At 41.4% G+C, this 16,868-nt stretch overlaps 1 long non-coding RNA gene across 2 annotated transcripts; it reads right to left on the bottom strand.

The window, feature by feature from the left end:
* Window positions 1–165: 165 nt before the first annotated feature.
* LOC123334396 lies at window positions 166–14,325 on the bottom strand. 2 transcript variants are annotated; one of them, XR_006552150.2, is made up of 3 exons: window positions 14,170–14,325; window positions 6,645–6,715; window positions 166–373 (listed from the first exon to the last, which is right to left on the bottom strand). It is a non-coding gene; the product is annotated as an uncharacterized LOC123334396 (long non-coding RNA). The 2 variants fall into 2 exon arrangements; XR_006552151.1 differs by lacking the exon at window positions 166–373 and adding an exon at window positions 5,505–5,550.
* Between the last annotated feature and the right edge of the window lie 2,543 nt (window positions 14,326–16,868).

Raw genomic sequence — 16,868 nt, 5'->3', positions numbered from 1 at the left:
GGACATGAGGTGGATTCTTCACTGTCTGAGCCACCAGGGAGCCCAAGAATCCTGGAGTGGGTAGCCTGTCCCTTCTCCAGGGGATCTTCCTGACCCTGGGATTGAACTGGGGTCTCCTGAATTGCAGGTGGATTCTTTATGCCCGAGCTACCAGAGAAGACCATATTAAGCAAAAAAGGAAATTTATTGCTTCATATCTGAAAAATCTTGGGTGCAACTAATTTTGGGACCAACTTGCTCCAGGTCCAACCATGTGACCAAGGCCTAGTGGTCTTGGTTCTGCTCTGCTTCATGCCAACTTCATTCCTTCTCAAACTTCACGTGGAGGTACAGGGGCTACCAACAACTCCAGACTTGTCCTCTCAGATCGTCTCTAATAAATAGGTAAATAACAGTAGTTAACACCCACATTTGCTTACACCAAAAAGAGCAGGGCAACTACTCTTTTTACATATATTGACACTTGTAATTTTCACAAGAATGATGTAAGTAGGAAAATCTCTCTAGAAACCAAGGAAAAATAATCCACTTTTATTGAGATTAATAGGACCCTGAAAACAGTACTAAAAGGAACATTTAGAGCTCCAAAATGCCTTCATAATTTAAAAGTAAAACCAAAAAAATAAAAAGGAACTAAATATTCATCTTAAAAAAGTTAGAAAAAGGAAACACGAAATTGAAATCAATCGACAAAGGTAAAAGTTGAAATTAATGATATAGAAAAAAATAATGTATTAAAATAGTATTAATAAGAAGGACAAATTAGAATCTGCTGGAAATAACTCCAAAAGTTAGTGAATAGACTAGTAAACTATATATAAAACAGACAAAAGAATGCGCAAAGTTGATGAGGTCAAAAAAGAGAAGGAAATAAAAGAGGTTAGGAATGAGAAAAAAAAGTCATGACCATAGGTATGTGAGAAATTCAAAAATTTGAGAGACTCATTATAGGCAACTCTATAGCAATGATTATGAAAGCCTACAGAAATGTGTGATTTCCTGGCAAAACACAAGCTATTAAAACAGACCCAAGAAGACAGAAAAAACGAAAACAGAACAACAATAATGTGCTTGGAGGTCAATTCTGAAAAGATTCTAGGGCCTGATGGCCTCAGAGTTGGGCTTTAATCTACCTCTAAATGTCTGACAATTCCAGTGCTAAGTAGTTTAGACCCTTGCTCCTCAAAGTGTGTTCCTGGACTGGTAGTATCACCTGGGAGCTGGTTAGAAATGGAAATTCAGCCACTTCTCCAAGCCATAGAAAAGTCTTTTAAAATGATGTTTTGAAGCCAGTGTAATTTTAACACCAAAATTTACGAAAGAAAAAAATGTATAGATTATTTTTAATCACTAATTATAATTATAGATTAATATCACTGATGATTTAGAGAGGAAAATTATAGAAGACTTCTTTATACATTATATCAAAAGAATAAAAGACAATAAATAAGCAAGGTTTATTCCACAACTGCATGAGTGGGTCAGTCTCTAAGTCCATCACCATAATTTATTACACTGATAAACTAAGAGAAAACATCAGCAGATATTCTAACAGCACTTGCTTAAATTCAACAACCATTCAATCGGAATAAAAATTCTAAGCAGGTAGGTATAAAAGAAAATTGTTTAACCAGGCAAAAGACTATTTATTCCAAACCAATGGCAAATATTATCTTAAGAGAATGTGATAAGGTGGATGGATACTAGATAAACATAGAGAAACCAAAAGGTCTTTTTCTGCTCTAATTAGTTCAGTTCAGTTCAGTCGCTCAGCCGTGTCCGACTCTTTGCGACCTCATGAATTGTAGCACGCCAGGCCTCCCTGTCCATCACCAACTCCCAGAGTTTACCCAAACTCATGTCGAGTCAGTGATGCCATCCAGCCATCTCATCCTCTGTCGTCCCCTTCTCCTCCTGCCCCCAATCCCTCCCAGCATCAGGGTCTTTTCCGATGAGTCAGCTCTTTGCATGAGGTGGCCAAAGTATTGGAGTTCCAGCTTCAGCATCAGTCCTTCCAATGAACACCCAGGACTGATCTCCTTTAGGTTTCTGCTCTAATAAGAACCAGCAAAAAGTAAAAATGGGAACATATTTTTTTTCATTTATAATAGTGATGAAAACTATAAACTACTTAGGAATAATTCTAATAAGAAAGTAACAGAAAATATAGAGAAAAAAATCTTACTGTCTTGTTAAAACAGAAAAAAATCTGAATAGCTGGAAAAGATGTTCATGTTTTTGGATGAGAAATCTTATAATAAAGTCAATGCTTTTAAAATTGATTTCATGCAGTTCCATTAGAATGAAAACAAGGGTTTTTTTTTTCTTTCTTAGAATTAGATAAAATGATCATATAGTTCATTGGGGAAGATAAGTGTCCAATATTAGGTTAAGAAAACTATGAAAAAGGGAAATAGTATCTAAAGCTGAAGCTCCAGTACTTTGGCCACCTGATGTGAAGAGCCAACTCATTAGAAAAGACCCTGATGCTAGGAAAGATTGAAGGCAGGGGGAGAAGGCGATTACAAAGAATGAGATGGCTGGATGGCATCACCGTCTCAATGGACATGAGTTTGAGGAAATTCGAGGAGACAGTGAAGGACAGGGAAGCCTGGCATGCTGCAGTCCATGGAATTGCAGAGTCAGACACGACTTAGCAACTGAGCAACAACAACGAACAGCTTTTGATGTTTTATTTAAGTTACATTTTTGGGGGATGCCCATGTAGAAATATCCAGCTGCTAATGTGAAAAAATGCATTTTTCATTCTCTGGTAGGACCAGAGAAGTGGGTCTGAGAACTTTCTGTTGAGATCTTATGAATGACTGAGTCACCACGGAAGAGAAAATGATATTCCCAGGAGTTATGGTTGGAGACCTGAGGTTAGTCCAGTGGTCACTCCAGTGCTACTTCCAGACCACGTCATTCTGGGTACATCATTCAATGGCTTTAATGAACCTTGTATGTGTCCTCAGTTACACGAAGAGCTATTAATATTAACGCCTGCCATCTACTCCACAGAACATAAGCGTGATGTCTGAGTGGTTGTGGTCGTGGTTGTAAACCAGCAAGCACTATGCAAGTTAAGGATGTGGGTGAAGATGGTGCTGCCTGAGACTGAGCACTGGGGTTCTGGCCTCACCCTTTCACCTGGTCCACAGATACCTACCCATCCTTCAGATCTCAGACCCAGTTGCCTTCCCTGATCTCCCCTTGGCCCAGTGCCCCCATCATGAACTGCTATTCCAAGTCCACCTTTGTTCCTGTGTTGATTTGATCCACACCTGTCTCTCTGGTCTCAGGGGCACCCCCAAGGGAGCAGGCTCCACATCCATTTTGCTCCCTCTTGGGAGAACATTGCAGCCCCTCTGGAAATATTCACTGAGTGAATAGAGGAGAAAGCCAAGTGACAAAGGTAACAGGAAGGATAGAGCCAGAGAAGGAGGAGGAAACGCCCTCCAAAAAAAAAAAAAAACCATAGCTGGAGACAAGCTGTAGAGAACATTTTTGTAAAGGAGGCAGGGCAATGATGCCCTATGCTTTAAGAAGCAAAACTGAGAAAGGAATGCGAGAAAGCCCTGGATTAACTGTCAAATTGCTCTGGTTACAGTGTGGCTGCCACGGAAACAATTGTGTAAATATGAAAAGTGGCAAAGCTGATGGATGAAAGTCTTTGGGTTTCTAAAGAAGGGAAATGTAAACACTGAAACTTTTCCTATTTCCGTTAGCTCTAGGTAACCTTGCTCTGTGAAGCAAGAAGACAAAATGCATGCAAATTCAGCAGACTAACTTGAATGGAGATGTTGAATGGTAACGGTGGAAAACCAGGTGTGTGATTCTACCCCACAGGTCTGTAGTTGTTGCTAGAGAAGTTTCCAGTTAACCAACTTTTGTTCAAAACCCAAACTCTGTTAATACTGTGTGGCACACTTCAAAGCTGTTAAGAGAGTAGATCTTATATGTTTTCAGCACAGAAAAGAAGCTGTAATTATGTGACTTGATGGAAGTGTTAGCGGCAATCTTTGCCGATAGGTAAGTGTATCAACTCAACAGTTTGCACACCTTACACTCACTCAATGTTATATGTCAGTGATATGTCAATAAGGCTGGGGAAAACCCCATAAGTATTGTTGAAGGAGGAAACAGACAGACTCCATCTTGGGCTGGACTGTGGGCTTTGAGCTATATGCCCAGTATCTATGGAAATGACATACCAATTGGAAAACCAGATCCCCCGGATGTAGGAGCCTCAGGACCTGTACCTAGACTCCCCTTTGCCTAAAAGAATATGCTAATTATCTCTGTAACAGAACAAAGTCGTAAATCCCATTATGCTTATGGGGTATGACCACAGGCCTATTGATAAATGTCTACTGTTTAACTATCTAGGCTTGTGACACATGAATCATGGGTTAACTTTGATCGTATCTCTCTCTTACCTTGTCCAGACTAGTTTCAAGGAATTTGGGGAGATGGGTTCGAGCACATACACTTAGGGTATATAAGGTTTTCACAAAAACTGGTTGGGGTCCTTGGCTAAGAGGAGATTCTGCCTTGGGCCCACCGGTGTAATAAACTGCACTCCACTATCTGCATTGTCCTTCTGAGTGAGTTTATTTCCCGGAACGCATGGCTACAATATCATAGCTAATTTGGGTCCATGTATTTTGTGCATTTAATAACTTTCACACACTGTTTTATAGTGTGGACACTAATTTTTCTAAGCTCCATTTTTGTCTGGGAATGTGAAATATTTGGATGATATTTTATTCCTGTTTGACCCTACAGATCGATGTTTCTCTGTAGCTATAAAAATTCCAGAGGTGATAAGAACACCTAAGCTTTAAATACAATCTGTCATAAAATAAAATGCAGTATCCTTATACCTTGGAGGTCTCCCCCTTTTTCTTGAGTGTATGGTGGAGACTTTCAATGATTACATTTTTAAATATTGTGGTAAAAAATATGCATAACATAAAACGTACTGACTGTCATGGTCCGGGTGTGGGTTGGAATAGAATTTCGACATGAGACAGAATGAGAGGGAAATAAAGTTTATTAGAGTGGGAGACGCTGTTACAACAGTGGGCCAGCTCAAGGGAGAATCGACACTGAACAGGGGTCCTTAGTGAACCCTTAGTGAACAGAGTCCACTTTTATAGCCATGGTACAAGGAGTGGGATAGGGGTCTTGTGGGTCATTTGCTGATTGGATGAGGCATGTATACTGGTAGGGGGAAGAGTAAAGCAAATACCTTCTCCCTATGGGGTAGCGGGGGGAGACAGGTTATACTGCTCAGGAGGACCTGAGATCCATTAATAGTTACCACATGGGGGAGGGAAGGATGATGAGGTCTGGTTTCTCCACTCCTGCATTCCAAGACCCTCCTGGGTTTTATCTGCTCTTTTGTCCTTGGGTCGCCGCCGCTGCTGCTGCTGCTACGTCGCTTCAGTCGTGTCTGACTCTGTGCAACCCCAGAGACAGCAGTCCACCAGGCTCCCCCGTCCCTGGGATTCTCCAGGCAAGAACACTGGAGTGGGTTGCCATTTCCTTCTCCGATGCATGAAAGTGAAAAGTGAAAGTGAACACTGATCACCTATTTTTAAGTGCACAATTCAGTAAAACTAAATATACTCACATTTTTGTTCCACCAATCTCCAGAATTTTTCATCTTGTAAAACTGAAACTCTATATTCATTAAACAAAAACTCCCTATTTCCTTCCCCATCCCACCCCTGGCAACCACTCTGATGGTAACTTTTATTTTTGGGTCAGTTTCCTGGAAGTTCTGCCTGGGTGGGTGTCTTTATGACATCCCTGGGAAACCAGAACTGGTAGGTACCCATAGAAATTAGTGTGTCATTTGATTAATCCAGAGGATTAGTGATTAGGTACAATCCTATGCCAAGAGGAAACAAAATTCAGGGGTGGATTCATAGACACTAAAGTCCATGTGGGATCTTAGTTCCCTGACCAGGGATCAAACCCAAGTCCTCTGCATTGGGAGGCAGACTCTCAAGCACTGGGCTACCAGGGAAGTCTCTGTAATTTTTAAGTCACTCATTTTCTACCATCTTTTATAGCATCCACACTGATATATTCACCACTTAACTAAATTTGGCTGATGTACTTGGAATGTCTACTAAGTATTTACAAGTCCATCATCATATCAACTCCTTAGAAATGCCCTAGAGGAGGATGTTATTATTACCATCTTTATTTTGCAGATGAAAAAATGAAGTTCAGAAAGCCTGGGTGAATTTTCCAGAGTCACAAAACTAGAAAAGGTAGAGTCAAGATGGACTCAGTTGCTCTGAATAAAGGTCGGGCTCTCTTGATTTCCGCATATGTTAACCACAGCTAGAAAGTAGACAGTCAAATAGGTCGTGCATCTGTGCTCAGTCACTCAGTTGTGTCTGACTCTTTTGCAGCCCCATGGACTGTAGCCTGCCAGACTCCTCTGTCCATGGGACTTTTCAGGCAAGAATACTGGAGTGGGTTGCCATTACCTCCTCCAGGGAATCTTCCCTGACCCAGGGATTGAACCTGCATTTCCTGAATTGGCAGGCAGATTCTTGATCATGGAGCCACCTGGGAAGCCCCACTAGATTGGTCATCAACACACATATTTGTTGAGCACTTACTCTGCCAGGCATCCAGGATCCTGTAGTAAATGAGATCCAAGTAAACCAGTCCTCTGTTAGCCAAAGTTGTACTGCAAGAAGACAGAAAATCACAGAAGATCACAAATGCATTGCCAAAGGGAGCTTTGGGAGAGTAAAACACAGGAATCCCACATGTGCTGGGGCGAGGTAGAGGGTGGAAGAATCATGGTAGGAAGAGAATCACAAACAAGTATTTTCCTTCTGAAAACAAAGCTTCAGGGCCCAGTCCTTAATTTCTATTGCCTATGCAGCCAAACACATTCATTCATGCTTGTTTTGCTTTGTGGGATGATTCAGTTACTGCACAGGTGGGTTCAATTGAACTGCGGGTAGAAAGTTCAACCCCACCCAGACCAGTGAAGCTGGTTTGGGTTTTCACATCCTGTGAAATACACACTCTATGAAAAATCTTGTTTAAATACACTATTTTGGAGCAAAAATTAAAATTAGATCCTGGGTGAGGAAGTAGCACCTGGCCCATCACCTACTCTACTTTAAGCAAGGGAGGAGCCTCTCATCTTTGTGGGGATGAAAAGTGTTGTTTGACTTGATACAAATCTTGAAAACCAGACTGCTGCATTGCTCTCTTCCCCAGAGTTGACACAATCATGGAAAAAGTTGACAGGAAAGTGCTTTCAAGACACAATTGCAAAAATTAACAGTAACATTTGAAAGAACTCACTTCTGCTTAAAAGAAAAAAAAAAAGAACATGTTTCTTCAGTTACTTGCCTTCTTGTTGTAATTAACATTCACTTTAACACACTGTATGAACTTAACCATTGTCAATGGATGTTGCAGAGCTCTGAATACACTAGACTCAACAAACTGAGTGGATCATTACGTGGTCCCTGGGTTGTAAAGATGCACCAAAGACTTTATTCTTGCTGCTCTTCTATAGATTATAGTCTAAGACTACAGGAATCTTGCTTTCCAGACTTTCTGGACGTATCCAAATTTCAGATTATTCAGTTCCTGGTCAAACCACAGCTCCTTGGAGACAAGGGACTCCCTTGTCTTATCTGTTATTGTATATCTGTTTCCAATAGAGTGTTTGCATATTGCACAAGATCAATGGATTACTTGAGCAGGAGAGGAAATATTTTCCTCTACCCTTCTAGGTTCTTGTGGCTGGTCTGTTAATGAAATTGACATAAGATAATTAAAAGGAGAAAAACACAGCTAGTTATGTTTGTACAGGAGCCCCACAAAGACAATGAGATCCAAGGACAAGTTAGGTAATTATGGCCAGGAAATGGGATGGCCCTGGGACTTCAAAAAGAGGTGGTGATTTATGGAATGATAAGAAAAGCAGACTAAAAAGCCTATTGATGAAAGTGAAAGAGGAGAGTGAAAAAGTTGGCTTAAAGCTCAACATTCAGAAAATGAAGATCATGGCATCCGGTCCCATCACTTCATGGGAAATAGATGGGGAAACAGTGGAATCAGTGTCAGACTTTATTTTTTGGGGCTCCACAATCACTGCAGATGGTGACTGCAGCCATGAAATTAAAAGACACTTACTCCTTGAAAGGAAAGTTATGACCAACCTAGATAGCATATTCAAAAGCAGAGACACTACTTTGCCAACAAAGGTCCATCCAGTCAAGGCTATGGTTTTTCCTGTGGTCATGTATGGATGTGAGAGTTGGACTGTGAAGAAGGCTGAGCGCCGAAGAATTGACGCTTTTGAACTGTGGTGTTGGAGAAGACTCTTGAGAGTCCCTTGGACTGCAAGGAGATCCAACCAGTCCATTCTGAAGGAGATTAGCCCTGGGATTTCTTTGGAAGGAATGATGCTGAAGCTGAAACTCCAGTACTTTGGCCACCTCATGCGAAGAGTTGACTCATTGGGAAAGACTCTGATGCTGGGAGGGATTGGGGGCAGGAGGAGAAGGGGACAACAGAAGATGAGATGGCTGGATGGCATCACTGACTTGATGGATGTGAGTCTGAGTGAACTCCAGGAGTTGGTGATGGACAGGGAGGCCTGGTGTGCTGCGATTCATGGGGTGGCAAAGAGTTGGACACGACTGAGCGACTGAACTGAACTGAAGAAAAGCAGATATTCTTGTTATTAGGTGTCTGTCCTGCCATGCAGTTCAGATAAGAATTATCTCTTGGGCTTCCTGGTGGCTTAGTGGTAAAGAATCCACCTGCCAATGCAGGAGACGTGACTTTGATCCCTGGGTCAGGAAGATCTCCTGGAGAAGAAAATGGCAACCCACTCCAGTATTCTTGCTTGGGAAATCCCATGGACAGAGAAAGCTACAGTCCATCTGGTCACAAAAGAGTCAGACATGACTTTACAACTGAACAACAAAAATTCTGAACACAGAAAACACAGCTGGGGATTTACAGCTGAAAAGTAGTTTGAGGAGGTCAGTAGTAAATGGAGAGGTAGTAAGGGAAGACATTATGGGTAGGGGGATTTTTGCTAAACTGAATAAGATTCTTGCTGAAGACAGACCAGAGTGATGTGATAACTGTGGGGGAGGAGGGGGAGGAGGAATTTGATCAGATATAAAGGTCAGGGAGGGATTCCCTGGTAGTCTGGTGGTTAAGATTCTGAGCCTCCACTGCAAGGGGCACCAGTTCAATCCCTGGTCAGAGAACTAAAATCCCACATGCCACACAGTGCAATCAAAAGTCATATATATATTTAAGGTGAGGAATTCTCTCTAAACGGACTTAGCAAGATTCTTGCTGCATTGGACTCAGCAAGAACAGGACAGGGACAAGGTTGAGACCTGGTGGGGAAGATGTCTCAGAGGAGCCTGACCAAAGTTTGGTTAAGGAGAACTGAGTCTTCATCGGGCTTCCCTGGTGGCTCAGAGGTTAAAGTGTCTGCCTGCAAGGTGGGAGACCTGGGTTCGATCCCTGGGTCAGGAAGATCCCCTGGAGAAGGAAATGGCAACCCATCAGCTACTTGGGCTCTTGATCTAGAATAACTGGACCTGAATTCTCATTCTGTATCGTCTTGAATGATTTGCTCTATCTCTCTGTGCCAGTTATACATTGATGATGGTAATAATACCTACCTCATCAGGATACTGTGAGAAGTGAGTAAATATACAAGGCACCTAGAACTGGCACCAGGTAAGTGGCCAATAAATGTTAGCTGCTGATGCTGGTGTTGCTGCTTCTTACCACTCTGATTAACTCCTTTGACCGTAGAACAAACATTCAGAAAGCAGAGGAAGTGAAGTGTAGTCAAAGGCCTTGTTTGAGTCTCAGCAGGGCCATTCACCAAGGTTATCCAAGGGAACTTGCCTGACCTATATTGAGTCTTTTGTTTCCTCATTTTTCATTGAGATCAATGAGTCATGCCCTCTCTCTGAAAGTTTCCTGCAAGAGTCAATGGAGATAACTGGTGTGAAGTTGTAAAGCTCTGTTCACATGGAAGGAATTATAAAATGCACTACTTTTACCCTTGCTCGGCTTCCAAGCCCAGGCTGTGTTTCACAGGCTTTTCAGAAACCTCTCATCAGCATTCCCCCCACCCACTTCCTTCAACCTTTGGACTTTTCTGGAATCTACCTTAATACTCACTTTACTAGGCTTCACTCTACTGTCCTACCCACATCTACCTGCTGTTCACATGTTCCCATCAGTCACAACCCAATCTAGACATCATGGTATGCTGAGCCTGTCCTCTTACATTTCTTTAAAATTTTGAGGAACTCTGACTGAAGGAGCATTACCAGTAGCATTGCCAGAGAAAATACAGGGCCCCGGGACTTCCCTGGTGATCCAGTAGATAAGAATCTGCCTTTTAATGCATGGGACATGGGTTTGATCCCTGGTCTGGGAACTAGGGGCTTCCCCCATAGCTTAGTTGGTAAAGAATCCACCTGCAATGCAGGAGATTCGGGTTCGATTCCTGGGTCAGGAAGATCTCCTGGAGAAGGGATAGGCTACCCATTCCAGTATTCTTGGGCCCTTGTGGCTCGGCTGGTGAAGAATCTGCCTGCAATGTGGGAGACCTGGGTTCGATCCCTGGGTTGGGAAGATCCCCTGGAGAAGGGAAAGGCTACCCACTCCAGTATTCTGGCCTGGAGAATTCCATGGACTGTATAGTCCATGGGGTTGCAAAGAGTCGGACACGACTGAGCAACTTGCACTTCACTGAGAACTAAGATCCCACATGTGGTGGGGTAACTAAGCCTGTATGCTGCAATAAGAGAAGCCCTTGTTCTGCAACTACTGAACCCATGTGCTCTGGAGCCCCTGGTGTGCCATAACTTGAGAAGCCTGTGTACTGCAATGAAGAGCCCCCTGCAGCGATGAAGACCCAGCACAGCCAAAAAAATAAAAGCATAAAGTGAGAAGAATAAAACAAATACAGGGTCCCTAGTTAAGTCTGAATTTCGGATAAACAATGAATACGCTTTTAGTAAAAGTGTGTCCCAAATATTGCATGAGACATACTTACACTAAAAATTATCTTTTGTTTATCTGAAATTCAAATTTAACTAGGTCTCCTGTATTTTTATTTGCTAAATCTAGCAATTCTACACCCCTTCAAAAGGGGAACAGGTAAAAATATATAGGAGGAAATGGGACCCGGAGGGCAAGTGAGAAGGGAGTGAGAGAACTGTGTGAAAACACCCTGAATACTACCTTCCTCATCTCACAAAATCCCAGGCCCTTAGGTTTGTGCTGTGCTTAGTCACTCAGTCATGTCAGACTCTTTGCAATTGCGAGTCCATGGACGGTAGTCTCCCAGGCTCCTCTGCCCATGAGGATTCTCCAGGCAAGAATACTGGAGTGGGTTGCCATGTCCTCCTCCAGGGAATCTTCCCAACCCGGGATCGAACCCAGGTCACCCACATTGCAGGCAGATTCTTTACCCTCTAAGCCACCAGGGAAGCCCAAGAATACTGGAGTCGGTAGCCTATCCCTTCTCCAGGAGATATTTCTGGCCCAGGAATCGAACTGGGGTCTCCTGCATTGCAGGCAGATTCTTTACCAGCTGAGCTACCAGAGATGCCTCCTTTAGGTCAACCATGGTGCAAATTTTCCTGAACTACTCCAAGGAAAAAGATGATGAGAACATGAACTCTTTCTTTTACCTTGCCCAGAGTGTTCTTTCTAGAACAAAGATTTGATCCCTTCCCTGCTTTAATCATTGATTTTGTAGGGATCTTCAAACTCTGACCCAGGCAAAATCCAGCTGCCTTCTTGTTTCTGTAAATTAGGTTTCTGGAATACAACCACGTTCATTCATTTTCATTTGGACTTTGTCTGCTTTCGTGCTACCATAGCAGAGTTGAGTAGCTGCAGCAGAGATTGTCTGGCTTGCAGAGCCTAAAATGTTTACTGTCTGGCATTTTATTAAATTAAAAAAAAATTCTTCCTCCTCATTTTTTCCTGGTAAACTCCTGCCCTAATGTGAGATGTATCTCTATTTACACCCTATAATCCCTGCTTCTCTGTGCTCCCATAGTATTTACCCATTGCTGCACTTTTTAAAAAAGCCTCTCATAATTACAGATTTGGTATCTATTTTACTGGCAGTGGTTTTCTTGGGTTCCAGGAATCATATTTTGTTTTTCTTTGTAGCTTTCTGAGTGCCTAGTACAGGGAAACACATACTAGGTATCTGTTTAATAAATAAGAGAAAGAAGAGTCTGGGTGTTAGACCCAGAAAGAACCTATTTTGAGATCCAATATCTTCCTCTTACTGTCTATTTATTCAGCATTGATTGAGCAAATTACTAAACCTTTGTGAGCTTCAGTTCTCTCAGCTATAAAATGAGGATAGTAATACTTAGTGAGATATCAATGAGGTAATGCATATAAAGCATGTGGTGTATTATTCACTCTTTCTCTCATCTTGTTTGAATGAGAGGAAAGAGGAGAGGAGAAAGGTGAACAGTGATTTCTAAAGAAGAGGTGGATAGAGGAAGTGATAAGGATACCAGATGGATAATTTACCAGCATCAGAAACCACTGAAGACTGTGCCTTGTTTGAGTGCCTGTCTCCAGACCGTCTCTCTGCCTATGGTTGATTCTCTCTGAGTGTGGGAACAAGATTAGGTACCAACACAGCTGTGTTGGGCTCTGGGAATAGCCACTGTACCACAAACCAAAGATTCGTCTGGACAGAGCCAGAAATGCACACATAATGTCAAGATGCTCAACAAGCCACATGGTCTCCATGGCTGGTTCTAATGACCCTTCCCCAGATTGTGGGTATCTCAATGCCTGAGTCTTCCAAGTCCATGCCACGTGTAAGCAGAGCTCTGCCCTGCCTTGTTCCTGATCTCACTCAGATAGAAAATTTCCCCCATAAAACTAGGAAGTTAGCTCTGAACCAATGGGTCAAAGAGTAAATCACAAGAGAAATTAGTAAATATATCAAGACAAATGAAAACAAAAGCACAGCATTGCAAAATCTATGGGATGCAGCAAATACAACTAAGAGGGAAATGCCTGTATGTTAAAAATGAAGTGAAAGTGAAAGTCACTCAGTCGTGTCCAACTCTTTGCAGCCCCATGGACTATACAGTCCATGGAATTCTCCAGCCCAGAATACTGGAGTGGGTAGCTGTTCCCTTCTCCAGGGGATCTTCCCAACCCAGGGATCGAACCCAGGTCTCCTGCATTGCAGGCAGATTCTTTGCCAGCTGAGCCATAAGGGAAGCCCAAGAATACTGGCATGGGTAGAAAAATCTCAACTCAAAAACCTAAATTTATACCTCAAGAAACTACAATAATAAGAAAAAGCAAAACCCAAAATTACCAGAAGGAATGACTAATAAAGCTTAGAGCAAAAATAAATAAAATAGAAAAACAAAAGAAAAAAATAACAAAATTAAGAGTTGGGTTTTTTTAGCCCATTAAATTGTCAAACCTTTAGTTAGACTAAGAGAAAAAAGAGAAAACTCAAAAAACAAGAATCAGAAATGAAAAAGGAGACACTATAACTGGTATCACAGAAATAAAATGGATTATAAGAGACTACTTGCAACGATTATATGCTAACAAACTGGATAACCTAAGAAAAGAGATCAACTTCTGGAAACACACAACCCAGCAAGACTGAATCATGAAGAAATAAAAAACCTAAACAGACTTATAATTAGTATGAGAATTGAATTAGCAATCATAAACCTCCCAACAAAGAAAAGCTCAGGACTAAATGGCTGGAGAATGCTACCAAATATTTAAAGAAGAATTAACACTAGTTTTCAAATTCTTCTCCAAAACAAAGAGAAGGGAGCCCTTCCAAATTCACCTTATGAGTTTAGCATTACCCAGATGCCAAAATTGAACAAAGATACTAAAAGAAAAAAAATTACAGACTGATATCTCTGATGAATATTGAGGTAAGACTTCTCAGCAACATACCAGCAAACTGAATTAAATAACACATTGAAAGGATTATACACCATGTCTAAATGAGATTTATCTCTGGAATGCAAGGATAGTTAAACATACAAAAATCAGTCAATCCAATACATTATATTAACAGAATGAAGGAAAAACTCACAAGATTACCTCAACTGATGCAGGAAAAGTACTTGACGAAATCCAATACCTTTTCGGGAGAAGGAAATGGCAACCCACTCCAGTATTCTTGCTAGGAGAATCCCATGGATGGAGGATCCTGGTAGGCTACAGTCCATGGGGTCGCGAAGAGTCGGACACAACTGAGTGACTTCACTTTCACTTTTCACTTTCCTGATTGGAGAAGGAAATGGCGGCTCCAGTATTCTTGCCTGGAGAATCCCAGAGATGGGGAGCCTGGGGGGCTGCCATCTATGGGGTTGCACAGAATTGAACACAACTGAATCAACTTAGCAGCAGCAGCAGCAGCAGTAGCAATACCTTTTCATGAACTCAACAAATCAGCCTTAGAAGGAAATTACCTGAACATAATAAAGGCTATATGTGAAAAGTCCATAGCTAATATCACACCCCAATGGTGAAAAACTGAAAGCCTTCCCTCTAAAATCAGAAACAAGGCAAAAATCCCCATTCTAACCATTTCTATTTAAAATAATACTGAATGTCCTAGCCAGACAATTAAGCAAGATAGAGAAATAAAAGGCATTCAAATTGGAAAGGAAGAAATAAAATATTTCTATTCACAGACATTATCTTATATGCAGAAACCTCTAAAGACTCCACCAGGGAGGGGATATATGTATACATATATTCGCTTCACTGTGAATGTGAAGTGAATCGCTTCCCTGTACACTGCAAACTAACATAACATTGTAAAGCAACTATATTCCAATAAAAAAACCAACAGAATTGTGGGATACAAAGTTCACACACAAATGTCAGTTGCATTTCTATACACCAACAATGAACAATCTGAAAATGAAATTTAAAAAGGAATTCCACTTAAATATTAATAGCATCAATAATATTAAAATACTTGGAAATAAATTTAACTAAGGAGTCAAAATTTAACTAAGGCTCCAAAATCACTGCTGATAGTGACTGCAGACATGAAATTAAAAGACGCTTGCTCCTTGGAAGAAAAGCTGTGACAAACCTAGACAGCATATTAAAAAGCAGAGACATTACTTTGCCAACAGAAGTCCATCTAGTCAAAGCTATGGTTTTTCCAGTAGTCATGTATGGTGGTGAGAGCTGGAACATAAAGAAGGCTGAGCTCTAAAGAAATGATGCCTTTGAACTGTGGTGTTGGAGAAGACTCTTGAGAGTCCCCTGGACTGCAAGGAGATCCAACCAGTCCATCCTAAAGGAAATCAATCCTGAATATTCATTGGAAGGACTGATGCTGAAGCTGAAACTCCAATACTTTGGCCACCTGATGTAAAGAACTGATTCATTGGAAAAGACCCTGATTCTGGGCAAGATTGAAGGCAGGAGGAGCAGGGGATGACAGAGCATGAGATGGTTGGATGGCATCACCGACTCAATGGACATGAGTTTGAGCAAGCTCCGGAAGTTGGTGAAGGACAGGGAAGCCTGGCGTGCTACAGCCCACGGGTTCGTAAAGAGTCAGACAGGATTGAACTGAACTGAACTGAAGGAGTCAAAAGACATGCACTGTAAATTACAAAACACTGTGAAACAAACTTAAAAATACATAAGTAAATAAAAAGATATCCCATGTTCTTAGATTGGAAGACTTAACATTGTTAAAACTGAACACTGTCCAAATCAATCCACAGATTTAATGTAATCCTCATCAAAATCCCAATGGTAGAAATAGAAAAGTCCGTCCTAAAATTCATATAGAATCTCAAAGCACCTTGTATTCAAACCTTCTTGAGAAAGAAAAATAAAGCTGTGGGCTTTATAATTTCTGATTTCAAAATATATTACAAAGCTATATTAAACAAAGTCATATAGTACTGGCATAAAAATAGACACACAGACCAGTGGAATAGAATAGACACCCCAGAAATAAACCATCATATATAATATATGGTCAAATTATCTTCAAGACCACAATGGGAAAAGGAGAGCCTCTTCAGTAAATGATGCTGAGAAAACTGGATATCCATAGGCACAAAAATGAAATTGGACCCTGACATTATGCTATATACAAAAAGTAACTCAAAATGGATTAAAGACCTAGATATAAGACTTAAAGCTATAAATATCCTAGAAGAAAACCTGTCATACATTATGATATTGTATTTCAGAATGATTTCCCGGTATGATGCCAAAAGCACAGGCAACAAAAGTAAAAATAGACAAATGCAAATACTGCTGCTGCTAAGTCACTTCAGTCGTGTCTGACTCTGTGTGACCCCATAGACGGCAGCCCACCAGGCTCCCCCATCCCTGGGATTCTCCAGGCAAGAACACTGGAGTGGGTTGCCATTTCCTTCTCCAATGCATGAAAGTGAGAAGTGAGAGTGAAGTTGCTCAGTCGTGTCCGACCCTCAGCAACCCCATGGACTGCAGCCTGCCAGGCTCCTCCGTCCATGGGATTCTCCAGGCAGGAGTACTGGAGTGGGGTGCCATTGCCTTCTCCGAAATGCAAATACATCAAGTGTTAAAATGTCTGTTCAGTTCTGTTCAGCAGAGACAACAGTCAGCAGAGTAAAAAAGCAACATACAAGGTTGGGAGAAAATATTTGCAAATCATATATCTGATAAGGGGTTAATATTTAGAATATTAAGAACTCAACAACAACAACAACCCACCCCCAAACCCAATTCAAAAATGGGCAAAGGACTTGAACAGACATTTCTCCAAAGAAGATGCA

The sequence above is a fragment of the Bubalus bubalis genome, chromosome 7, assembly GCF_019923935.1.
Source record: "Bubalus bubalis isolate 160015118507 breed Murrah chromosome 7, NDDB_SH_1, whole genome shotgun sequence".
Classification (NCBI taxonomy): Eukaryota; Metazoa; Chordata; class Mammalia; order Artiodactyla; family Bovidae; genus Bubalus; species Bubalus bubalis.
This window is presented reverse-complemented; position numbering and strand designations above follow the sequence as displayed.